This window comes from Lynx canadensis, chromosome A3 (genome assembly GCF_007474595.2).
Source record: "Lynx canadensis isolate LIC74 chromosome A3, mLynCan4.pri.v2, whole genome shotgun sequence".
NCBI classification, from domain to species: domain Eukaryota; kingdom Metazoa; phylum Chordata; class Mammalia; order Carnivora; family Felidae; genus Lynx; species Lynx canadensis.
The window spans coordinates 126,219,481-126,241,803 of NC_044305.1; the positions used below are offsets into that span (position 1 = coordinate 126,219,481).

Below are 22,323 nucleotides of genomic sequence, written 5' to 3' on the forward strand. Positions count from 1 at the left end.
TTGAGTGCAGAACTGGGATTAGAACCTAGGTTTCTGGAACCTTCTTCTCAAGTCAATTCTGCTTCTAATTCCCCTTGGGTGTGGGTCTAATTACAACAGTGGTGAGGACAGAGCCCTAGTACTTGCTGGGATATTTCTGCTAGTCTTAAATTGTTGCCGAATCTGTAAACAGCTGCATAGCCTTTCCAAAGTGAGTCAGGGGCACGACTCTAAGCAAATCGAATGTTGATAAGACATCAAGAAATAATGAAATTCCCAGAAACTATTTTAAGTAATTCTCAATGTATTTATCCAACTGGAAACAATGACTCACTTGATATGGATAAATATTTTTACCAAATCTGTTTCTTTTGACCTTTTAATTTGAAGCCTAACTCATTTTGTTTGTTTTCCCGCTAAAAGCATTTAGACTTCTGAGAATATTTAGATTTGTTATTCAAGTTTTTTTTTATTGTATGAAGCAATAAACTAAAGCATATTCAGTGAAAGAGCTAAAGAAAATTTTATTGTTAGCATTGTGTTAAAGGTTATACATTTTTAAAAATTATTTCCAAATAACTAGAGCTTTCTGATTAGGTTTTATAATAAGATATATAAGACCATTTGACAAATGACTTTTGAGTCTCTGGGGCATAAAAGTTTCCAAAAACAATGAAGTTTAGACCCATGCCCAATCTATGCAGAACATAATCTCCTGGTATTTCCAAAATATTTGAACACTGTTATCACTGAAGTCCTTAGCAGAGCAACATTTTTAAGCTATACCAAACAGATGTAAGCTAAGTCAATATTTCTTTTAAAAAGCTGTGTGAGGGGCGCCTGGGTGGCGCAGTCGGTTGAGCGTCCGACTTCAGCCAGGTCACGATCTCGCGGTCCGTGAGTTCGAGCCCCGCGTCATGCTCTGGGCTGATGGCTCAGAGACTGGAGCCTGTTTCTGATTCTGTGTCTCCCTCTCTCTCTGCCCCTCCCCCATTCATGCTCTGTCTCTCTCTGTCCCAAAAAAATAAATAAATAAACGTTGAAAAAAAATTTTTTAAAAAGCTGTGTGATTTAAATCCTGCCCTTGTGCTGGCTTCTGCAGCACATAGACTAAAATTGGACCGATATAGAGAAGATTGGCATCACCACTGGCAAGGACGACACGCAAATTCGAGAAGTTTTCCATAGTTTTCTATCACCAGTGCCCAGGTGGCCTCCCTGTACAGGAAGCGGAGTCAGATTCAGAACCATCAGGGAGAGGACTTAGACTCCGACCCGGAAATAATTTTCTAGGTAAGTCTACTAGACTCCCACCCTCCCCCGGGCTAGGTTCAGAGGGTGGCGGGGGTGAGACCCCAGAAGGCATCACCTCTGCTGTCCAGCAAATCTGGTGTTGCAGTCATGTGGGTTTTGAGTGTCACGTGTATGTGAGCGCAAGGGGATGGTTTAAGCCGGGGTCTGGGGTTTTATCAGCCATTTTTTTTCCCAATAAATAATTATTGAACTCCAGTAAATAAATAAGTAAGTAAGTAAGTAAAAATCTGGTCCTTGAGGAAGTTACTTGCTCAGTTTAGAAAAAGAAACAAACCAAAACAAGACAAAATAGAACAGAACAAAAACAGGAGGGAGAGAGAGATTACAAAGAAAGTAACTGCTAATCTCCAAGAGAAAAATCTTGTCACACACTTCAAGTTTTACTTTCTTTCCTCAAGCAAACTGGTCAGTGTTCTCTTGCCTTGGTTTTCCCCCTGCATGTCTGACCCAGCAGGAAGCAGAAACCAAAAACCTATGCCTTTTGAATCCCCACCTTTTACATCTGAGCTGCAATCCTAAGGAACCAGCAGCAGACCACAGCTATATTCTTCCTAGCCTGGAGATATTTCATTTTTATTCAAATAGGTTAAGCTCCATAAAGCATATGAAGCTATATTTTCAAATTTCAAAGAATATGGCAAGTGTGTTCTTTTCTCGGCATCATCCAATCAATATTCGACAACTTGCTCCTAAGTGATTTTGCTACCTAAATATACTCTTTTTGTGTGCAGCGTTTATCCATTTGGGTGGAGTTTTTTAAATCTTTCTGTCACTGTATCACCTTCAACTCATTCTTTAAAGCACAGAATTATTACTTTTTTGTTGCTGACAAGATAGAAAATAATTCTTTGAGACACATTATATTAAAGAACCATGTATTTGTTCCAATGCCCAGGAGTGAGATGCTTTTGAGAAATAGCATACTTAGTGACAGTATATTCCAGAAATAATGTACAGCCAGCAATTGGAGAACAGTTATATGGCTGCCCACATCCTTTATTCATGTTTGTGCCCATCATTTGAAACTCTCCTCACACGATTCCTGCCTCACTTGTGCCTCTACCACCATCTTTGACCCAATGGACACTCTCAATTTGTTACCCAGTATATATTTTTGCAACTATATTTACTCTATATGAAAATAATTCTGAGAGTCTATTTAACTCATCTTGATCATCCTAGGGCCAAGAACAGTTTTGGGGCTCTGGTTTTTTTTTAATTTTTTTAATGTTTATTTATTTTTGAGATCATGACTGGGGGAGGGGCAGTGAGAGGGGGAGACACAGAGCCTGAAGCAGGCTCCAGGCTCTGAGCTGTCAGCACAGAGCCTGACGTGGGCTCAAACCCATGAACTGTGAGATCATGATCTGAGCCAAAGTCAGATGCCTAACCAACTGAGCCACTCAGGCACCCCATGGGCTCTTGTGAGCACTTAGCAAATCCTTGTGGAAAAAGAAAGAACAGTAGGACCAAGAAATATCATTATTTTCTAATTCTAGCTTTAACTTGTATATCCCTCTAATAGTTAAAACAATACAAGTAAGGGTATAGCCGCCTCAGGGATAAGAATCTCAATATTCTCCAAGAGCTCCAAGGCTGAGTGCAGTAGGGGCTGCTCAAATCCACAATGCCTGCTTCATGTTCAACACAACTGTGTGAATCTATTCTGACTGCTATAACAAATTATACCATAGACTGGGTGCCTTACACAATAGAAACTTATTTCTCACAGCTCTGGAGACTGGAAGTCCAAGTTAAGGGTGCCATCATGGTTGGGTTCTGGTGAGAGCCCTCTTCCTCTGATTTGCAGATGGCCAACTTCTCCTTGTATCCTCACATGGTGGAGAGCAGAGATATTCCCTGGAGTCTCTTTTATAAAGGTGCTAATCCCATCCACAAGGGCCCCACACTCATGAGTTCATTACCTCCCAAAGGCCCCACCTTCTAATATATCACACTTTGTGGGGAGTAAGATTTCAGCATATGAATCTTGGTGGGATTCAGTCCATAACAACAACTCTGTGGTGGCACTTCTTGTGGAGCATTTAAGACAGACAGAGTCATCCATTGGCAGGGTGAATGTGCCTGATCAGCCTAAGGAGCTCTGAAAGATCTGGGCTATGGAGTAAGGAAAAGTTGACCTCTCTTCGGAATTTTCCAACACAAGAGACACATCTCAAAACATTATACTCTCCCCACTTTCCCCACTGATATCTCAATTACAGAGTCTGACCACATCAAAGAAGGCACTTGCCTTTTTAAAATTTTTAACATGATCCTTTCTTACACAGCTTATTTTGGAATTTTTACATTTGAAATCAAGTTATCCTTACTTAACTAAGCAGCACATCTTCCCTCTAAAGCCTCTTTCCTCAAGTTCTCTTGAACTAGAAATAGTCTCATTTTCTGATGTTTAACTGGTGGAGCCTCATTTCTCTACTATTTGTTATTCACTTTCTTCTTCTGATAGAATCCTCACATTAACCCCAGACTTCACTTAGCATATATTGAGCACCCACCATGTACAGAATCCATAATATACCTCCAATGATGATAGAACGAAGAGGCTCTCTAGGGTAGTGATAGCTTTTCAAGTTGAGCTTGGTTATGATAGCTATTCCCTGCAGACATGGGCACCCCCCAAGATAAGAGTTGTGCTGAGTAGTGTGTCCGCTACCATGAGAGGAAAGGAAGAAGGCAGGGAAGGGAGCCTGTGTAGGCTTCCAAGCCAGTTACCAGCTGGCCGTGTAGGGGCCAGGGAGTGAAAGGTTAAATGGGTGCACCAGGGCAATCCTGGTTCAATACCTCAGCCCGTGATCATTACTTGTGGTTGCTACTCTAAGAAATGATGCATGGGAGGGTTGTGGTATTTCAGGATTGAGAGCAATATGGATAAATGTAGACACTTCCATTGAGGGTTAAAAAAATGAATTGCCTAAGTGCAAGAAGGGGTGACTTAGATTGACAGAGGCTTTTTAAAGGTATTTTTATTTTTAAATTGTGAAATATTTCAAATATCGACTGACCACAAGCACAACCTGAGCCAGCAGGATTCTGAAGCTGAAAAAAACTAAAATTGTTGAGTCATTAGGCAGCAAGAGAAGAAAAGTGATGCCTAGCTCAAGGGAAGCCATGGTTCCCTGGATCTATTTGCTCCAGATAATTCCCCTTCCCCTCTCCCAGGGGAACGAGACATAGGTGCACATTTTTGAGGTGTGTTTCAAGCACAATGATTTGAATAGTGAGAGATCAGCTTCTGAGACCTGAGACTGATGCTTGAAAGAGTCTAGGCGGCTTATTCTGAAGAAGTGATCTGTGACAGCTGCCTCCCAATGATTGAAGGGTGGCCATGGGCCCAAATGGACTTGACTTATTCTTGTGACTCCAGAGGGCCATGAGGATCACTTGAATAAAGTCACAGAGAGGAAGCAGGTTTCAGCTCAGTATAGAGAACTGATTTTTTTTTGAGAGAGACAGAGAGACAGAGACAGAGACAGAGACAGAGACAGAGAGAGGCAGAGGGAGAGGGAGAGAATATTAAGCAGACTTTATGCGCAGCGCCCAGCTCCCAGCTCAGAACCCGATGCAGGGCTCGATCTCATGACTGTGAGATCATGACCTGAGCTGAAATCAAGAGTCAGCTGCTTAACTGACTGAACCAGCCAGGCACCCACAGTATAGAGAACTTTCTAACATGAGTATTGTCCAGCAATGAGTCTGGGGGTGTTACAGGAGATTAAGGTCTCATCCCTGGAGGGCTCGGTCAGATGTCAGATGCCACCTCCCAGGAATCACCAGATTTCAAACTTCCTCCCAAGGTTCTCTCAGTCCCAGGGTGTGGGAGATGGACAAAAAACAAAAACAAAAACAAAAACAAAAACAAAAACAAACCACTACCATGCAATGCAATGAAAGATCAGAGAAGGGTACTTCTAAATCTGCTCAGGAAAATTAGAGAACGCTTCAGAGAGGAGGTGACACTTGATATGCTACTTGAGGTATGTAGAAAATAGAACAGAGGAGACACCATGTGCAATGATTTAGAAAGTTTATACAAGGCCTGAGGAATGCACTGGGTCTGGAATATCAAGTGTTTTAATGGGAAGTAGTGGAGAATGAGGCCACAATTGAGAACCATGCTTAGGAATTTGGAATTGACCACATAAGCAAATACCTGATTACATCCCTATTTTAAGAATATCACTTTGGCAGCTGCATTAGAGGTAGACATTGTCTTGATATGTTGAAGAGCTCCTTTATCACAGGCAACTAATGCAATCCAATATCAGTTTCTTTATTGGATTATGGAGTCTCTTTCCCCACTTATTAACTATATGACTTTCAGATTGCCTGGAAACACTTTACAAAGAGAAAAGCAGGGACCCTGAACATTTCTGGTTCTGTGTTTTGTGTTTATTTCAGAGGACGGCAAGCTGTTGAGAGTAGAGACAACGTCATTACAAACATGCAAATGGTTCTGGGCCACATGAGGCCTTGACATGCATCTAGCATGTTGGGATATGGAGAAGATGCCGTTTTTTGAAAACCAAAGATGGGGAACCACAGCACAGTACATCGGTTACATTTTAATACTGGAACATTTTGCAAAAGTGATCACTTTGTGTTCCAATCACTACTTCCAATCTATTCTTCATTAATTGGTCTGCCTAGTTAGATAAAAACATACTTTTTTTGCCATCCGAACTCCTTTACCTTTGTTTTGGTAAAGTGCACCTGAATCTTGCCAACTCCCAGCCCATGCAGTATAGTAGGAGTTGAGCACACTCTCAACTCTACAGTAGATCCTTAATGACCAGAGCCAATCAGCATCCTGCATTCCTCTGGCCATAGTGATTGGTTTCAAGATGGTTCATACACTGAGTTGGAACCACAAGACACCACTAAAACTTTGCTGGGGGTTCTGGAGAAAAGACCCTCAACCTTTCCCCCAGATTTGAAGCCAGGTAGGGGCACAAAAGGCCTGGAAGTCCTGCAGCCAACTTTTGCTCCCAGAGGGAGACCTCCCTGAGGATGGGTGACGTGGCAGGAGTCATAGGCAGACAACAGAGAAAATGCACCTTTGAGGACATAGCTTGAACCAGATCTGTCACTGGAGTTTCATCTACATTAGTCATAAGTTCTCTCCTTTGCTTAAGCTACTTTGAATGAGATTTTTTGTCACTTGCAACCCAGAACTCCTACCTGGTGGAAATAATTTGGGGGGACATTGATAAGACAAATTCATCATTCATTCCATCTGCCTATTAGGAAAGCTGTTCCAGGGCATCTGGGTGGCTCAGTCAGTTAAGCGTTGACTCTTGATTTCGGCTCAGGTCATGATCTCACAGTTCATGAGTTCGAGTCCTGCCTCAGGCTCTATGCTGACAGTGTGGAGCCTGCTTGGGATTATCTCTCTTTCTCTCTCTCTCTCTCTCCCTCTCTCTCTCTGCCTCTCCCCCATTCTCCCACACACATTCTCTCTCTCTCTCTCTCTCTCTCTCTCTCTCTCAAAATAAGTAAACTTTATAAAAAAAGAGAAAGCTATTTCTGTGGTAAAATTATTTTTTCCCAGAAAAACTCACCTGTATGACATTTTCCTAGTTCTACTTTGTGACAGTGCACAGTACATTTTCTAACCTGCGTGCTCCCACTACATCATGAGATTTTGCTGGCATTTATGCTATCTCAAATAGTTGACATTTGTGGGTGTGTCTTTTTGTGTTAATGGGCCTTGGGTGCCTAGTGAAGATGACTTCTCGCTTATCTTTGGATCCTCCAGAGCCTTTAACACAAGACCTGGCATGTAGCAGATGCTCAATAAATGTTTGATAAAGTAATTTGCATTCGTTTTACCATTTCACATTCAATGCCTCCCAGGTTGTATAAAATCAAATTTCGACTTGTTCTGGCAGTGCTGTTCTTTTAAGAAGTCAATAGAAATAAATATGAAATAGTGAAAACATTGCCTTCTGAGTCGCTCCTGGATTCTGCAGGACTGACAATCCCAAGTGTAATAGAACAAGTCACGTATTTTGAAAGGGAAAACTAATATTTGTTAAAATGGTATTTTAGAGATCTAGACAATGTTGAAGAAAAGCCTTCAGTTTTATTTTCATAGAAATAGGAAATGATATTTTGTCAAGGGTGAAATGTAATCCTGAACACAGAGAAACACAAAAGTTATGTTTGAATTTTCTCAAAGATAATAGTAATCCATTGTATCTGATTCAAAAGATCCAGGAAAAGGACAATTATTGAATGGATTAACATAATTTACTTCCTTTTCATTCACCACCATTTTGGCTGTTCTTGGGGAAATTCATGCCAATTGACTGTCCCAGTGTCCCACTGTCATCATGGAAATCTAGACCCTTGTCTACATATTCTTGGTGCCCAGAAAATGTTGATTGAACTAAAAGGAAAGGAGACAAATGAACATTCCTGTGTGTTTAGTATGTGTCAAGCACATTTTAAGGATGTTTTCATTTTTTATCCCATTTAACTTTATGACAGTTCTTTTATCCATTCATTCATCCATTTATTCATCATTCAGTATGTATCACTAATAGCCTACCTTGTGATGGACGAGTGAATAGCAGAATTTGATTGTACTCCAGGACTCCTGGTTCCAAAGCCTGTGTCATTTCCTCCCCACCAATTAGGTAACTTCCCTAGAACAGGGAAAAGGATAGCCATGATTTTAAGCACGAATAAAATCCTTACATTGTAAGACTGAAAGCCACATTGGTGAACATCATTGATGTATGTGGACCGGGGCAAGGCTAGCAGCCCTGAAGCCTGAATTCTAGAATCCTTACTAGCTTGTCCTGACTTCCCAGAACTCTATATGAGTAAGTTAGATTAATGAGGACTTCTATGTTTGGTCTTTAGCATCTTAGGTCTTTTATAAACCAATTTTAAAAAATAGAAAATAATTTGCATTTACTCTTTTGATTACTTCAACAAGTATAAATATTTCCAAATGATAGCAACTACCATCTTTTGGGTGTCAATGACACACCAGAAATAGTGAAAATTTTGTTGTATACATCATCTCACTTAATCCTCACAGATCTCTAATGAGGTCAATACTACCTGTCAGCATTTTGTATGGCTGAGAAAACTGAGGCCTTACCATGCTAAGTATACATTAAAGGTCATACAACCAGTAAAAAGTCAACCCAGGGGAGTTTGTCCAATGTCTTCGTGACCCATATAATCTGTGCAAGTTACTAATTTGCATAGCATTCCCCCAAACTGTCAACCTCTTTTTCAAGTGCCACGTTAGCTTAGCCTGTGTGAAGTGGCCCAAATTCTCAATGAGTGAGGTCCAAATTACTGGCATTTTCTTATATAGATTTTTTTTCTTAAAATCGTTTGGGTCAACTTCCATAAGGGTGGTGTGGGCAGCTAAAAAGCAGTGAAAGAATCAAATACGATTAGCCAGAGATCCACTCTTCTTTACCCATGTATATAAGTCAGCTTGGGCTGTCCTATTAGGAGACCAAAAACTGAGTGGCTTAGACAATAGAGATTTATTTTATCATAGTTCTGGAGGCTGGCAGTTCAAGATCAAAGTGCCAGAAATGTTTAGTGAAGCTTCTCTTCCTGACTTGTAGGTTGCCTTCTCTCTGTGTCCTCACATGGCCTCTTGTCCGTGCAGGCTTGGAGACAGAGAGAGAGAGCGGGAGAGCGAGCGAGCACACTGGTGTCTCTTCATCTTCTCATAAGGACACCAGCCTCATTGAATTAAGATTCCACCCTTATGACTTCACTCAACCTTTATTGCCTTCTGATAAGCCCTGTCTCTAAACAAAATCACATTGAGGATTAGGGATTCAATTCAGTCAATACCACAAGCCCAGCATCCTTTTCAACAAAGAGGTCAGTTTCTGGTGGGACTTGGAAATATCAAAAAACAAAACAAAACAAAACAAAAAAGGAGATCTGCCTCCCTCATCCAGAGTGAAATTAGTTCTACGATTGTCTCCCACAGATGTCAAGTCTATGAGGCCAGAGATGCTCATGGCCCACAGCACAGTGCTTATTTAGTAAGCCTCAATGAATGCTTGATGTTAGATGGCTCCAAGTAGAAGGAGATTTTGCTGCCAAATTAGAGAATGTGGATGTTAATATTTTGAACATAAGAAGCCATGGAGGAGTTCTGAACTTGGAAAGAACATGCATAAAAGTTTTCCCCCCTTTCCCCCAGAATATGATTGAGGGAATTCAGCACCACCTTCACGATTAACACTCTGATGCCTCCAGAGCAGAAGACCGCAGAGCTTAATCAAAGTCACCTGAAAAAGCTCATGCTTTCCAGTAACATTCTTCAGAGCCACTCTGACCCACACTTTAGGAAGAGGGAGATGTAAGTTGGAGAATCCTGAACTTTGTGGGCTCTGCACTGTTTTAGAAGATAAAACCACAGAAGAAGCAAAAGTTCTGACATTCAGGCTGCATGGACTTTTGAGTGTTAGCTGAGCCCAGGGCCATTTCTCAGGAAGATTCAGCAGCAGTGAAGTTAAAATCCATGCAGTCTAGAATTTATTTCCAGAGATTGTCACAACACATAACTAACTAGTTGGGGTGTTAGATAAACATGTATTTATAGGTTGCCCGTGTAAGTGTAAAGATGTGTGCATGAGTGTTTTTCTGTCCCATATATCGTGAGGGGCCACTCAGAAGTTGAAGAACATGATGTTTCCATTCACAGGAGTCAGGTTAAGGGGAAGAAAGAAAAGAAAAAGAAGAGAAGAGAAGAGAAGAGAAGAGAAGAGAAGAGAAGAGAAGAGAAGAGAAGAGAAGAGAAGAGAAGAGAAGAGAAGAGAAGAGAAGAGAAGGGAAGAGAAGAGAAGAGAAGAGGAAGGAAGAAGGGAGGGAGGGAGGGAAGGAAGGAAGGAAGGAAGGAAGGAAGGAAGGAAGGAAGGAAGGAAAGCAGGTTGAATTTACTCCAAAACATGATTTTATTTCCAAGGCCATCTGTGCACAGACATACCCCAGAGGCAATAAAAAGCTGCATTATTCTTCATTATTGTCCTGGGAGAGTACTCTGCCTTAATAAGGGAGCCCTGATTTCATAAATGGGAAGGAACAACAGTTCCCTAGGATGGCAAATTAACTTGCTTTTGATAAATAAATGAATTTTCTCCCTGAGTAAGCTTTGCCGAAGTAATTCAATGTCTTATTTTTTACACAGTACTAATATTCTAATGCCACAAAGTTCTGTATCTGGTTAGTTCTTCAGCTTTCCTATCTGAAGTTAAACTTCTATTTTACTAATTTTTAAAAATCTTTTTTGTTTAGCTTGTGAAAACCTGGTTTAAACATTATTATTATTTTTTTTTATCCTGGGAACAATTTTTCAAGATGAGGCAAAGTCATTGAGTGAAGGGGGAAAGTTGCTCACATGGCTTTGGAGACATCTCAGAATCTTCTGCTCTCCTCTGGAATGGGATGATGCCTCACAGACTCCTGGAATGTTCACTAAAGCTCTCAAATTCCCAAACCCTTCGCCAGTACAAACCACGTGTTAACATTTCCTTTCATGTGGGGACCGGAGGCCCAATATTCACTTTCAACTGTGCCAAGGTATTTTTTCCAGGTGGAGAGATGTTTCAGTGCTTGGGTTTACATCTCTGACATTATGGCACAGCGTCTATTTTCTTTCTACCTGGATGGTGTGACCAGGACGAGGGAGGACCCCAAGGAACACATTCTTCTATAGGCCGTCCACTCCTGACAGAAGCCACACATACCATGGAACTCCCAGTGTGCCTCCAGATAGCTTCAGGGCTGCACAGTGACTCCTGAGTGACCAGAGGACAAAGTCTGAAGCGGGGGGTGGGGGTCATCCTAGCAATCGTGTATAGTCAGGGTCAGCTGAGCAGGTTAGCAAGAGCTGAGGAATCAGGGCCAGGAGACCTACGTCCACACTTAACTCAGTGCCCCAGCTCTGGAAAGCCATCTAAACCCACTAAGCCTTGGTTTTCTTACCAATAGAATGGACACACTCCTCCATCCAAAGGAGGTTGCCAGGCTCCAGGAAAATCAGCACACGCTTAGCAAATTATAAAGCACGGCTGGGAAGCTTCAGTAAGACTGCCCAGCACAGAGCCTGGCACGTCTGAAGCCAAAAGTCCTTTGAAGGCAAGAGCTTTCTCATCTAGCCAGAGCCCCCAGACTCATCTATGACAGCAACCAGAATATGGAAGGCAGTAGAGGAAACCTTGGTGAATAAAGGTATGAAGGAATTATCACACAAAGCAGATTCTCAATCGATATTAGTTTCCTCATTCATCTCCAAACGGCTAAAAATTGTGCCTTGTGTTTAGTGCTTTAAAAGTTTGCTGTTGGGGCGCCTGGGTGGCTCAGTCGGCTAAGCATCTGACTTCGGCTCAGGTCATGATCTCACAGTTTGTGAGTTTGAGCCCCGCGTCGGGGCTGCTGACAGCTCAGAGCCTGGAGCCTACTTCGAATTCTATGTCTCCTCTCTCTGCTCCTCCTCTGCTCACGCTCGGTCTCTCTCTCCTTCAAAAATAAATAAAAACATTTTTTTAAAAAAAAGAAGTTTGCTGTTTGGTTAACAGTTGCTAGTGCATCCTGTCTTTCCTTCCCCAGGGCTTTCCGTTTCCCCTGTGAATAGTTCTATAAAACCACAAGGGCCCATTCTGAGACCGGAGTTTAGGTTTCAGAGAAACTTAGGGGAAAGGGTTTTGTCGGACCTGGCAAGCCATCAAACAGTGTCTGAGTCCACCTAGGAAAATAACCAGCCTGGGGTGCCTGGTGGCTCAGTTGGTTAAGTGTCCGACTCTTGATTTTGGCTCAGGTCATGATCTCCAGGGTTTATGGGTTTGAGCCCCGCATCAGGCTCCTTGCACTGACAGTGCAGAGCTTGCTCGGAATTCATTCTCTCTCTCTTTCTCTCTCTCTTTGTCTCTTTCTGTCTCCCTCTCTCTCTCTCTGTCCCTCCTGTGCACATACTCTCTCTCAGAATGAATAAACTTTAAAAATAAAAAAAAGAAAACCAACCAGCCTGCCTGCAAGAAAAAAGTAGGAAGAAAATCGTGAAAGGAAGGTGCCAGTTGTAGAGCAGTGTTGTGGGAAGCAATCGCTCCCGTACCAGCGGTTTACTGGGGAGTTTAAGCCTGGGGGCAGAAGAGACAGGAAAGGCATGGGGCCAAGAAAGAGGGAGAGAAAGCAGTCCATGGACTCTACGAGCCAGTCGCTCAAACTCCAGAACCTACTGCAGCTCTGCGTAGTGCCTTCAGGAGGAAGAACTGAGAAAAATGTATTCCTGGCTCCATGGAAGTTCACCCATGGAATGCTGACTTTTCCAACTTCCGAGATGCTCAGGCTTGGGAACCAGGTGGATCCCGTAGCACCTTGTGTGACAGAAAAGCCCTGGGTGGGAGGCCCGCAGTGCAGGTTACAAGGCTTGCCTGCAAGTGACCTGAGGGGCCAGGGGCAGCTTCCGAGGGAGAAATTATATATATATGCATATATGTATATATATGTCTCGTACGGTGATTGGCACAACATTCGTGCTCAGTAAGTGGTACTGAAATCAGAATCAGAGTGGAGTTGACGTTTAGTAGGCAAGAGTGATCTTTAAATATAAACTTAGATCACGCCATTGCTTTGCTCAGACCTTCTAGTGGTTTCCCATTGCAATCAGAATTACACACAAATACTCCTTCTGGCAAGGCTCAGTGTGATCTAGCCCCTGTCTGTGTCTTACACCCATCCTCCAGCCCCAGCTTTCATTTTTTTAAATCCGCCCGGCTCTTTTCCACCCCAGGGTCTTTGCACTTGCCATTCTTTCTGCCAGGACTTCACTTCCTCCTCTGATTTCTTTCTGTGTCTCCTTCTTATTGAACAGATGTCAGCTCCTTAAAGAGGTCTTCAGTGACACTCCAGTTGAAAGTATTCTCTGATATTGCCTCATATTTTTTGAATTAATTTTTTTTTTGAGAGGGAGAGAGAGAGAGAATCCCAAGCAGACCCCACGTCCAGTGAAAAGCCAATGAAGGGCTCAATCCCATGAACCGTGGGGTCATGACCTGAGCCGAAATCAAGAGTCTGACGCTTAACTGATTGAGCCACTGGTGCCCGTGCCTCATATTTTGGCTGTTTTCATGGTGCTTACCTTAATCCTAAATCAACATGCATATTCACGTAACTCTTTGTTTATTATCCATTTCAGCCTATTGGAACATGAGATCCTTCAGAGCAGAGGCTTCATCTCCCTTGATCTACAGAGCTTAGAACAGTACCAGGAACAAAGCAGGGACTCCTTAACCATTTGTTAAATGAATAAGCTAGTGAGCTTCCATAGTCAGCCAAATTCCCCCCAACTCTGGGAATATGCTGGCTGCCAGGATATCAGGAGTGAAGCGACATGTGGGCATGATTCCAGCCCAAAGGCACTTCTCACTTCAGGAGACCACAGGCTGGGTTGTGACCTAAACGGGAACAGTGAGATTGGAATAACTAATCACTATGAGCAAGATCTTGAGAGATGTGACTAAAAAGCTTTATAAATGTTTAAAATTGATGCCAATAGCAAGTTCAACCCGTAGACATAGTGTAGGTGGTCTAGATATCTCATCTGCTTTTGACGTATTTCTCTAGCCTTCCTTCTAGTCAACATTAACTGAGACCCAACAATGTGCTAACCTCATTGTTTGCTTCAGCCTTAAAGCTCTTCCAGAAGAGCTCCTCGTGTATTATTTCAAGTGATTTCTCAACAGTTCCCTGACTATTCATCATTGGAAGGATATATCTAAAGATAAACAGAACTGCAAAGAAATATTCGGGGGGGGGGAACCCTTATATAAAGCCAACCCTTCCACAATGGCGCCTTGGGCTAACCCTACTCTGTAACAAACTCTTTTCCTCCAAATCCCTTAACCACATGTGTATAGAATCCGTGTCTCTCTTCCTCCCTCCATCTTAGTCTTGACATGCTTCCTGCAAGTTCATGGTGGCACAGAAAGAATACTAGCTTCATCAGATAAAATCTTGGCTCCATTTATTATCTGTGTGTCTTTGGACAAGATGTCGAAACTGTGAGTTTCATTTCCTTCTTTTGTACAATGCACATAATCATGACCTCACAGCATTGTGAAAAGTGAATACGGGAAATAAATATGAAAAGTATGTCAAATTCCTGGCACATAGTAGCTGTTCAAAAATAGAAGTTACTATGACTATGACTACCACTACCATATTATTATTATCGTTACTATTATTATTACCGTTATGCCATCGTTGCTTCCTCTCTGCCCGCCATGCCTTGTCAGTGCGTCTAGCTGTTGGGTCAGACAGCATGCTTTCCCGTTGTTTCTTTGTCCTTGATAATATTACAATAACAGTAGATGTTTCACAAAAGCTTACTGGTCGGATTTATTTTCATACAACTAAAGGGTTGAATTCAACAAAGCTCTACTGAACTTTTCCAAAGAAGCACAAACTGTGATGTCCACCTGCACACATGTGGATGAAAGAAGAGGACATTCCATGGTGTGATTTCAAGGGCACCAGAGAAGCCGAGCTGCTCTGTCCCCGTTTCCCTTTTTCTGATGGCTAATGCCTAGAATTCAACCACTTGCATGCTATTTGTTTAGCTTAAGAATGTACTTCTAGGGGTGCCTGGGAGGCTCGGTCAGTTAAGCATCTGACTTCGGCTCAGGTCATGACCTCACAGTTCTTGGGTCTGAGCCCCACATCAGGCTCTGTGCTGATAACTCGGAGCCTAGATCCTGCTTCAGATTCTGTGTCTCCCTCTCTCTCTGCCCTCCCCACCCCTTGCACTCTTTCTCTCTCTCCAAAATAAACAAATATTAAAAAAAATTTTTTTTAAGAATGTATTTCGAATCAGAAAGGAGCAGCAAGGCTCCTCCCTTCTATGGGAGGGTTTTTTGTTTGTTTGTTTAGTTCTGGTTTGTAATGGAGGGGCCTGGGAGCATTTGCTTGGACTAGAGAGAGAATGAGGACCCCACCCACTGAAAAGAGGAGGGAGGGCCAGGAGCCGGAAAGCTAGAGGGCCTGAGGCTGTCAGAATCAGTCCGCAGCCAGTCTTTTTGAAGGGAAAGTTCCCGAAGATAAAATGATCACCGAGGTGAAGCCCCAGTGTGTGGCCTATCTGGAACCTGCCTTAGCAGGCGGGATCGTCCTTGTCCCTGTCAGTGCCCTGTGGGTCACAGGAATCCTACATAACCTGCAGCACCAACCCATCCCAGGAGCTAGTAGGATATATGGTTTCCCTCCTGCTTTGTCCTGAATTGGTGATCACATTCCGAATTTATAAGCTTCCCAGTATCGCCTCTGCTCAGGTATTCTCCTGGGAACAAAGCCAGACAGAGACACTGGCAAGATCTGAAGAGACCTGCTTGCCGTTGCTGGATTTGGTCACTTTCCAGTCTAATTGCCAGAGCATCCACCTGCCTTCAGCATCATTTCCAAAGGGCAACGTGAGAGTGATGGCCTCAGTGTCTCCCGGTAACAGCCAACTTATAATGCACAGTCAACCTCACCTGTCAACAGGGGAAGTGCTACATTTAGGTGGTTTAGAAATTCCATCGAATTTGGCAAGTCCTGGAACAGGCTTGGCCTGAGCCCCATGAGGGAATTGGAGATGTATAAATAATAGCTCTTGCCCTCAAGAAGCTTGCAGTCTAGTGGAGAAGAAAGATCCAAATGCACAACCTGACCCTTACTAGTATCTAAGAGAAGTCTGATTTTAAAAGGCATTGAAGTTGACTGTCTCTAATACACAGCAGAATGAAATATTTATTTAAAAAGATGTTTTTCTAGGGGTGCCTGGGTGGCTCGGTAGTTAAGTTTCTGACTCTTGATCTCAGCTCAGGTCATGATCTCACAGTTGGTGAGTTTGTGAGTTTGAGCTCCGGCGCCTGGCTCTGCACTGACAGCTCAGAGACTGCGTGGGATTCTTTGTCTCTGTCTCTGCTTCTCTCTCCCTTTCTCTCTGCCCCTCTCCTGCTCACACACTCTCTCTCTCCCCAAATAAATAAACTTAAAAAAATTAAAAAAAAATAATAAAATAAAAAGATGTTTTCTCAACTGGAGTGAAATCCACATAGAAAGGTGCTGACCAAACCAAGTATGAGAGGAAGCACCATTGCAGGAGAGAACAGGCAGAGAAGGCTGGGTGCCCCAGGCACAACAATCAGCTGGAGCAGGACAGAGGTGGGCAGAATGAGAGCCACTGCAGTCTGGTGCTATGGGGGTCTGTGGGAGAGTGGGGGGAGGTAAGGCTGCGAAGGGGGCGGTCGGATTATGGGTGAGTTCAGATTAGGAATTATGGAGAGCTTTGAGGCTCTGTTGAGAAACTTGCTTTTCCCACCCCACCCCCCAAGCAATCAACACTGGCAAAGTTCATAGGGTGTGGATTGCCCCAGCTATGTTTTAGGGCAGGCAATATGGTGGCTGGATGGTGGGGGGCAGGGGTGGTGGTGGAGGGGTGGAATCACGCTGCAGGCCAGATGCCAGAAAAAGCTGAGAGACAGTTCGTACTGTCAAGACCCTGGTGAACCCACTCAAAGGCAAACTGCAAAAGGAGGGAGTGTCTCTTAAAGGTATGGGTACTGAAAAAAGCGTCTGTGCACATCGACAGGCTTTCCTTTGAAAAATGGACACCTGGTGGATTGTTCAAGTCTCAATCGACGTCCCAACGAGTCCTGGCAAACAGAGATAGAACCTGGGACCGCAGACAGCTGCATGCACAACAGTCACCATCCATGGATGCTTTCATTTCTCAGAAGCTTGGCTTAGCCCCTGTGCTGGGATCACTGAGCACTCTGGGGGCATTCCTCCCAACAGACAGATGTCCCCAAGTCACAGCTGTCCTGTCACCCAGAGGCAGCGAGCTCCAAGAAGCTCTGGCACAGGGAAGCACCGCATTCGCTGACTCACTCCCTCATCCACTGCACAAATATTTGTGGAGTTCACTCCGATGATTAAATCCTTTCAACAAAGGGGAAGGTCTTTACTGTGCTCTTTATTAGTTATTGGATTTTCCATTTCTTGGTGTGGGGGTGAAGAAGATGCAATCAAGGCAAACAGTTTGAAATTGATCGTTTGCTTCTCTCCAGGGTAATTTCCTGGCAACTGACAAAATTCACAGGCTGTGATGAGCAGTCACAGACTTGTTGGGAAACCTCTTTCTTTGTAGTTTAGATTAAAAAAAGAACATCTCTTTAAGCGCCATTTCCTTATTTTTTAAATGAGAATAATAACACTGACCTCACAGGGTAGCTGCGAACAGGTTCACCACTACATGGAAGTGGAACGCAGTGCCGTGCAGAGCTCTAGGGGGCGCCATTCACATAGACTACCAGGTAAACAGTGCCCCCTGGAGTTGAGCGATACACAACCTCCACAACCGTATGTGACAGCCCTGGTGCTCAGAGAGGATCAAGGGAATAAAGGTATGAAAGCACTTTATAAACTGTAAAGGGCTGTTATAATCATCATAGCTATTGCTCCAGACATCCAAGGGAATACACAAATCCCAACAGTGAAACTAGGGGCATGTCTCAGCCATGAGCAGCTTGAATTGATGTTACAGCAGCAACAAGGAACCTTACGCCACTGCAGATGGGAAACCTCCCAAGCTATGACCTGCTGAGGGACGTTGATCAGGAATCAAACAGAAATATGGAGCCAAGTATCACAGTACCGATGTATGCTGAGTTCTTACTTTATTCCAGACCCTATTCCAACATGCTGCATGTATTGTCTAATGTAATCCCCACTACCACCCTGTTAGGTGAGTCCTGCTCTCCATTTTACAGGTGAGAAAAGCCACACAGGGTTAGTAGATTCTAGGCTAGGGGACCATGGTTTAGAAGCTCTGGAGCAAAGAGCTGAAAACAGGCAGGCCTCTCCACCGTCTGTGAGTTCAACCACCTCCTTTGGCCTCAGCAGAAGACAAACCACACCGCACACGAGGCTTTCTGTGCAGAATCTGGGCATCAGCCACCCAGTGGGGGAAACAGATAAGGCCAACAAATCGAGTGCCGATGATGCACTGGCTGCTTCTAGACACTCACCCCTGCCCTCCGGGAGCCTGTGCTGTGTCTGAGGCAATCGGAAGCCCAGGAGACAATCAGTAAGTCGATCATGTGGTACCATGCAACTGAGTGCTCGGCAAAAGGAAACAATTTTCTGAGACGCTTTCTAAAGGACCTGGAGCCTGATCAGGGTCTTGGAAGGAAGAATTTGGAAGGAGGTGGAAGGGAGCGGTGCAGTCTCCCAATCGCTCTTCCATGGGGTGTGACGGGGGCGTGGGTGGAGAGATGGCCTAGAAGCGGCCTGCTTGTTCTGACAGAGATTCTACTTCCAGACATCTGCATTCATACCGTATACTCTGCCCTCCTTCCAGTCAGTTGTGCCGCTTCTTCAGGCACAGTTTAAAATGTAAGCCAAATTATGCCACTCCTCTGCTCAAAATTCTTTAACAGCTTTATATCTCATTCAAGATTCACACACACACAAAAAAAGCAAAAGCTTTTCATCATCATCTTCCCCTCCTTCACACGTTCACTACCCCTCTAGACTCATTTCCCCCTTATTCCTTCTGCCTGCAGGCCCCATTAGCCTTTTGCTATCCCCTGAGTTTTGCATGCACATACCTACCTCAGGACCTTTGCACTTGCTCCCTTACTTGAAATGCTCTTCCCCCTGACATCCCTCCCTCACTTGCTCCAGGTTTCTTCAATGTTAACTTGTCAAAGAGGCTTCCCTAACTGCTCTACATATGGTATCAAACCCAGCACTCCCTAACTCTATTTCCCATCTTTATGTCCTCCACAGCACATAGCTGCTGCTGCTGCTGCTGCTGCTGCTGCTGCTGCTGCTGTATCCTCCTCACACTTGGGTGTAAACCCTTTGAAAACCAGACCTATGTGTCTTGTGTTCACTACTGTTGAAAAAGTGCCTAATACCGTGTCTGGCATTTGGTGGTGCTCAAGTAATATCTTTTGAGTGAATAAGTTAATCTGATTTATAACTTTAGCTTCTCCTTTTTTTAAAGAATTTTTATCCAATAAAGGGTGCTGCTCCTTAAGAAACAGTGAAGCCAAAAACTGCTGCTCTAAATTACAGAAGCTGTTGCTTGGACAAATTTAGGCCATCACTTTGAAACATTGTGAAATAATAGCTCCATATTAGGCACCACGGACTCTAACCTCGGCAGTGACAGGATTCAATCCAAAACAGAGACCCTGGTTTTCAGGAGTAAGCAATTGTTGCTGTCCCTTCCCCCATTTTGGTTTCTAAAAGATCCTTTTCTGCAGCACGATCTGTAAGTTCCCACGGCGAGGCTGAGAGGCAACGATAAGGCCCCCACACCCCCACCCTCAAGCAGTGTCGTCAACATGCCAAGATCACGAGGCAGTGTTTCTGACCTCATGCCTGGGCCCACAGAATGAATGCTCCAAAATGAACGGTCCTGCGCCTGGTGCCTATTCCTGAGGCACTTTCTGTGCAGTCTCTCTGTCTGATTCTTTTGAAGCCACACTGACTGTTCTTGGATGACTTATCTCACCAAGCCAAGGAGAAGCTGTCTCGAGATGATAAAGCTAGAGAGGTACATTAGCTTCTCGTGGAGCCTTGTTGTATTTCTTCAAATATTCCTCGAGCAGACTTTATAATTCATTTATTCCTATCTACCAGAACACAATCTGCATGAAGACAGAAACATAATGGGCTTTGGTCACTTGTTCCCCAGCTCCCATAGCAGTCCTGACACAGAATCAGCATCCAGAATGGATTGGTAGATGAGTACATGCATTTAGAGAACCTGCACATGTATTCTGCAAAGATGTTGTTAGAGCCTCCAATGTGTCGTGCACGGAGAGATACCAAAGAGACAGAATCGCAGTGTTCAAGCTGGGGAGGCCGACAATACAGGCTCTCTGACAGGTAGAAACAGAACATGGGATTACCCTCGGGGGCTCTCAGTCTAATGTGGAGTGGAGACAGACGTGCAGACAGCTATCTGTAAAACAAAGCAGAGTGAAATAATAGCAAATAAAGTCAGAAGGAGTAGAGGAGGATAAGGAAAGGAACAGCTGACTCTGGCCCAGGAGGTGTAGTCAGGGAACATATCTGAATGTGCAATTGCACTTGAGCCTTCAAGTTCAAGAGTAAATTCTTCAGTCAGTGCTACAGTCAGAAGAAACAGGAAAAAGTGTGGGACCATGCTTTCTACTTGCATATTCTTCCAAAACAATGGGGTGAATGTCAGGGACACTGCAATAAAAGACCATTAAAAAAAAGTCTAATCTATTAGGACTGATAGTTTTGATAAATATAGTAGGACTGTCAAAACAATGACAACTTGCTATAAAAGGTTCTGAATGCATGTTCTCACTTTCTGTATGTATCTATCTCATTATAGACCAATAATCACTTTGAGAGGCACTGATCTAAGAGTGAGTTGATGGCATCTAAGGAAAAGTTGAGCAGCACTACTGTGTGATCTGGGAGCAAGTAGCAGATATTTGCCAGATTGCGGAAGCGGGTACGCAGGTGGGCCAGGCTGAGCAACAGAAGGGTCCAAGGTGTCAGGATGCAAAGAGTAACCTTGCACCCTTTCTCTTTTAGTTTTTACCTCCAGTACCTCTGAGTTCTATGGAGATGTCCTATTAGTTCAGTCTTTTCCTGATTTTTAAGAAATGAGTGGAAGTGTTGAGCTCCGATACCTGCCTGAATTGTGTCCTGCAGGGGAGGGATGTGTGATGTTTCTAGGTTAGGTTAGGCACCCTAGGATCTCACAGAAGGTTTTTTACTATCTGCACATATATGGTAGAATTACTATTTTCTATATTATTATTATTGTCTTCAAAAAAAGTCATAAATATAAAAACTGAGGAGAAAAAAATACATTATTTGTGGATAACATGATTGTTTATGTTGAAAATGCAAAATAATATGGGGCACATGCGTGGCTCGGTCGGTTGAGCATCCGACTCTTGATTTCAGTTCAGGTCGTGATCCCAGGGAAGTGGCACTGAGCCCATGTCAGGTTCCATGCTGAGTGTGGAGCCTACTTAAGATTCTCTCTCTCTCTCTCTCTCTCTCTCTCTCTGTCTCTCTCTACCCTGCCCCCCAACTTCTCTCCCCAGCTCTCACTCTCTGTCTTAACTCTGTCTCTAAAATAAAAACTAAATAAATAAAATACGTTTAAAAAACAAAAATGCAAGGTAATCTACAGATTTATTATTAGAATATTTGGAGATATTAGCAAATTTGCTAGATATAAAATCAGTATAAAAACCAATTCTATATCTACATGTCACAATAAAAATCTAAAAGTTTTATTTTTTTTTAAGAAGCATATCTTTATAAAAGCAACAATGAAAACCCTGAGTATATTTAGGAATAAATCTAACAAAGATACTCAGGATCCTTATGGAGAATATTAAAACATTTTTTTGAAAGACTGTTAAAGAGCAATGAAAAAATTGGGAGGTATACAATGTCCTTGGGGAAAAAGACTCAATACTATCAACTTGACAATTCTCCCCAAATATATTCAAGGATTCAATGCAATTGCAATTAAACTCCATATATAGTTGTGTGTCAAATGTGAAAAAATGACTCTAAAATGAATATGGAAGAGCAAGGGCAATATCCAGACACTCCTGAAAGGGGTCAAGTGAAGGACCAGATAGCAAGATTTGATAGGAAGGAGAAGGAGGAGAAGGAAGATGAGGAGGGGAGGAGGAGAAGAGGAGGGAAGGAAAAAGCTGTAGAAATTACGAGAAAACGTACTGGTTCAGGTATAGGAAAAAGGGGTCATAAACTTATTTTATGACAAATTTGAAACTGCACATCAGTGGACAAAGAAGACTATCCTGTAATAAATGCTGTAGTATTTGGTTATTCATGTGGAGCAATAATCAAAGCTGGATCCCTACCTCACACTGTATCCAGAATTTATTCCAAGTTAACTAAACACTGAGTTGTAAAGAGTGAGCTGTAAAAGATTCAGAAGACAGT

At 43.2% G+C, this 22,323-nt stretch overlaps 1 non-coding gene across 1 annotated transcript; it reads left to right on the top strand.

The window, feature by feature from the left end:
• Positions 1–1,065: 1,065 nt before the first annotated feature.
• Positions 1,066–1,171, top strand: LOC115511310. Its single transcript, XR_003967982.1, has one exon. It is a non-coding gene; the product is annotated as a U6 spliceosomal RNA (small nuclear RNA).
• Positions 1,172–22,323: the final 21,152 nt, after the last annotated feature.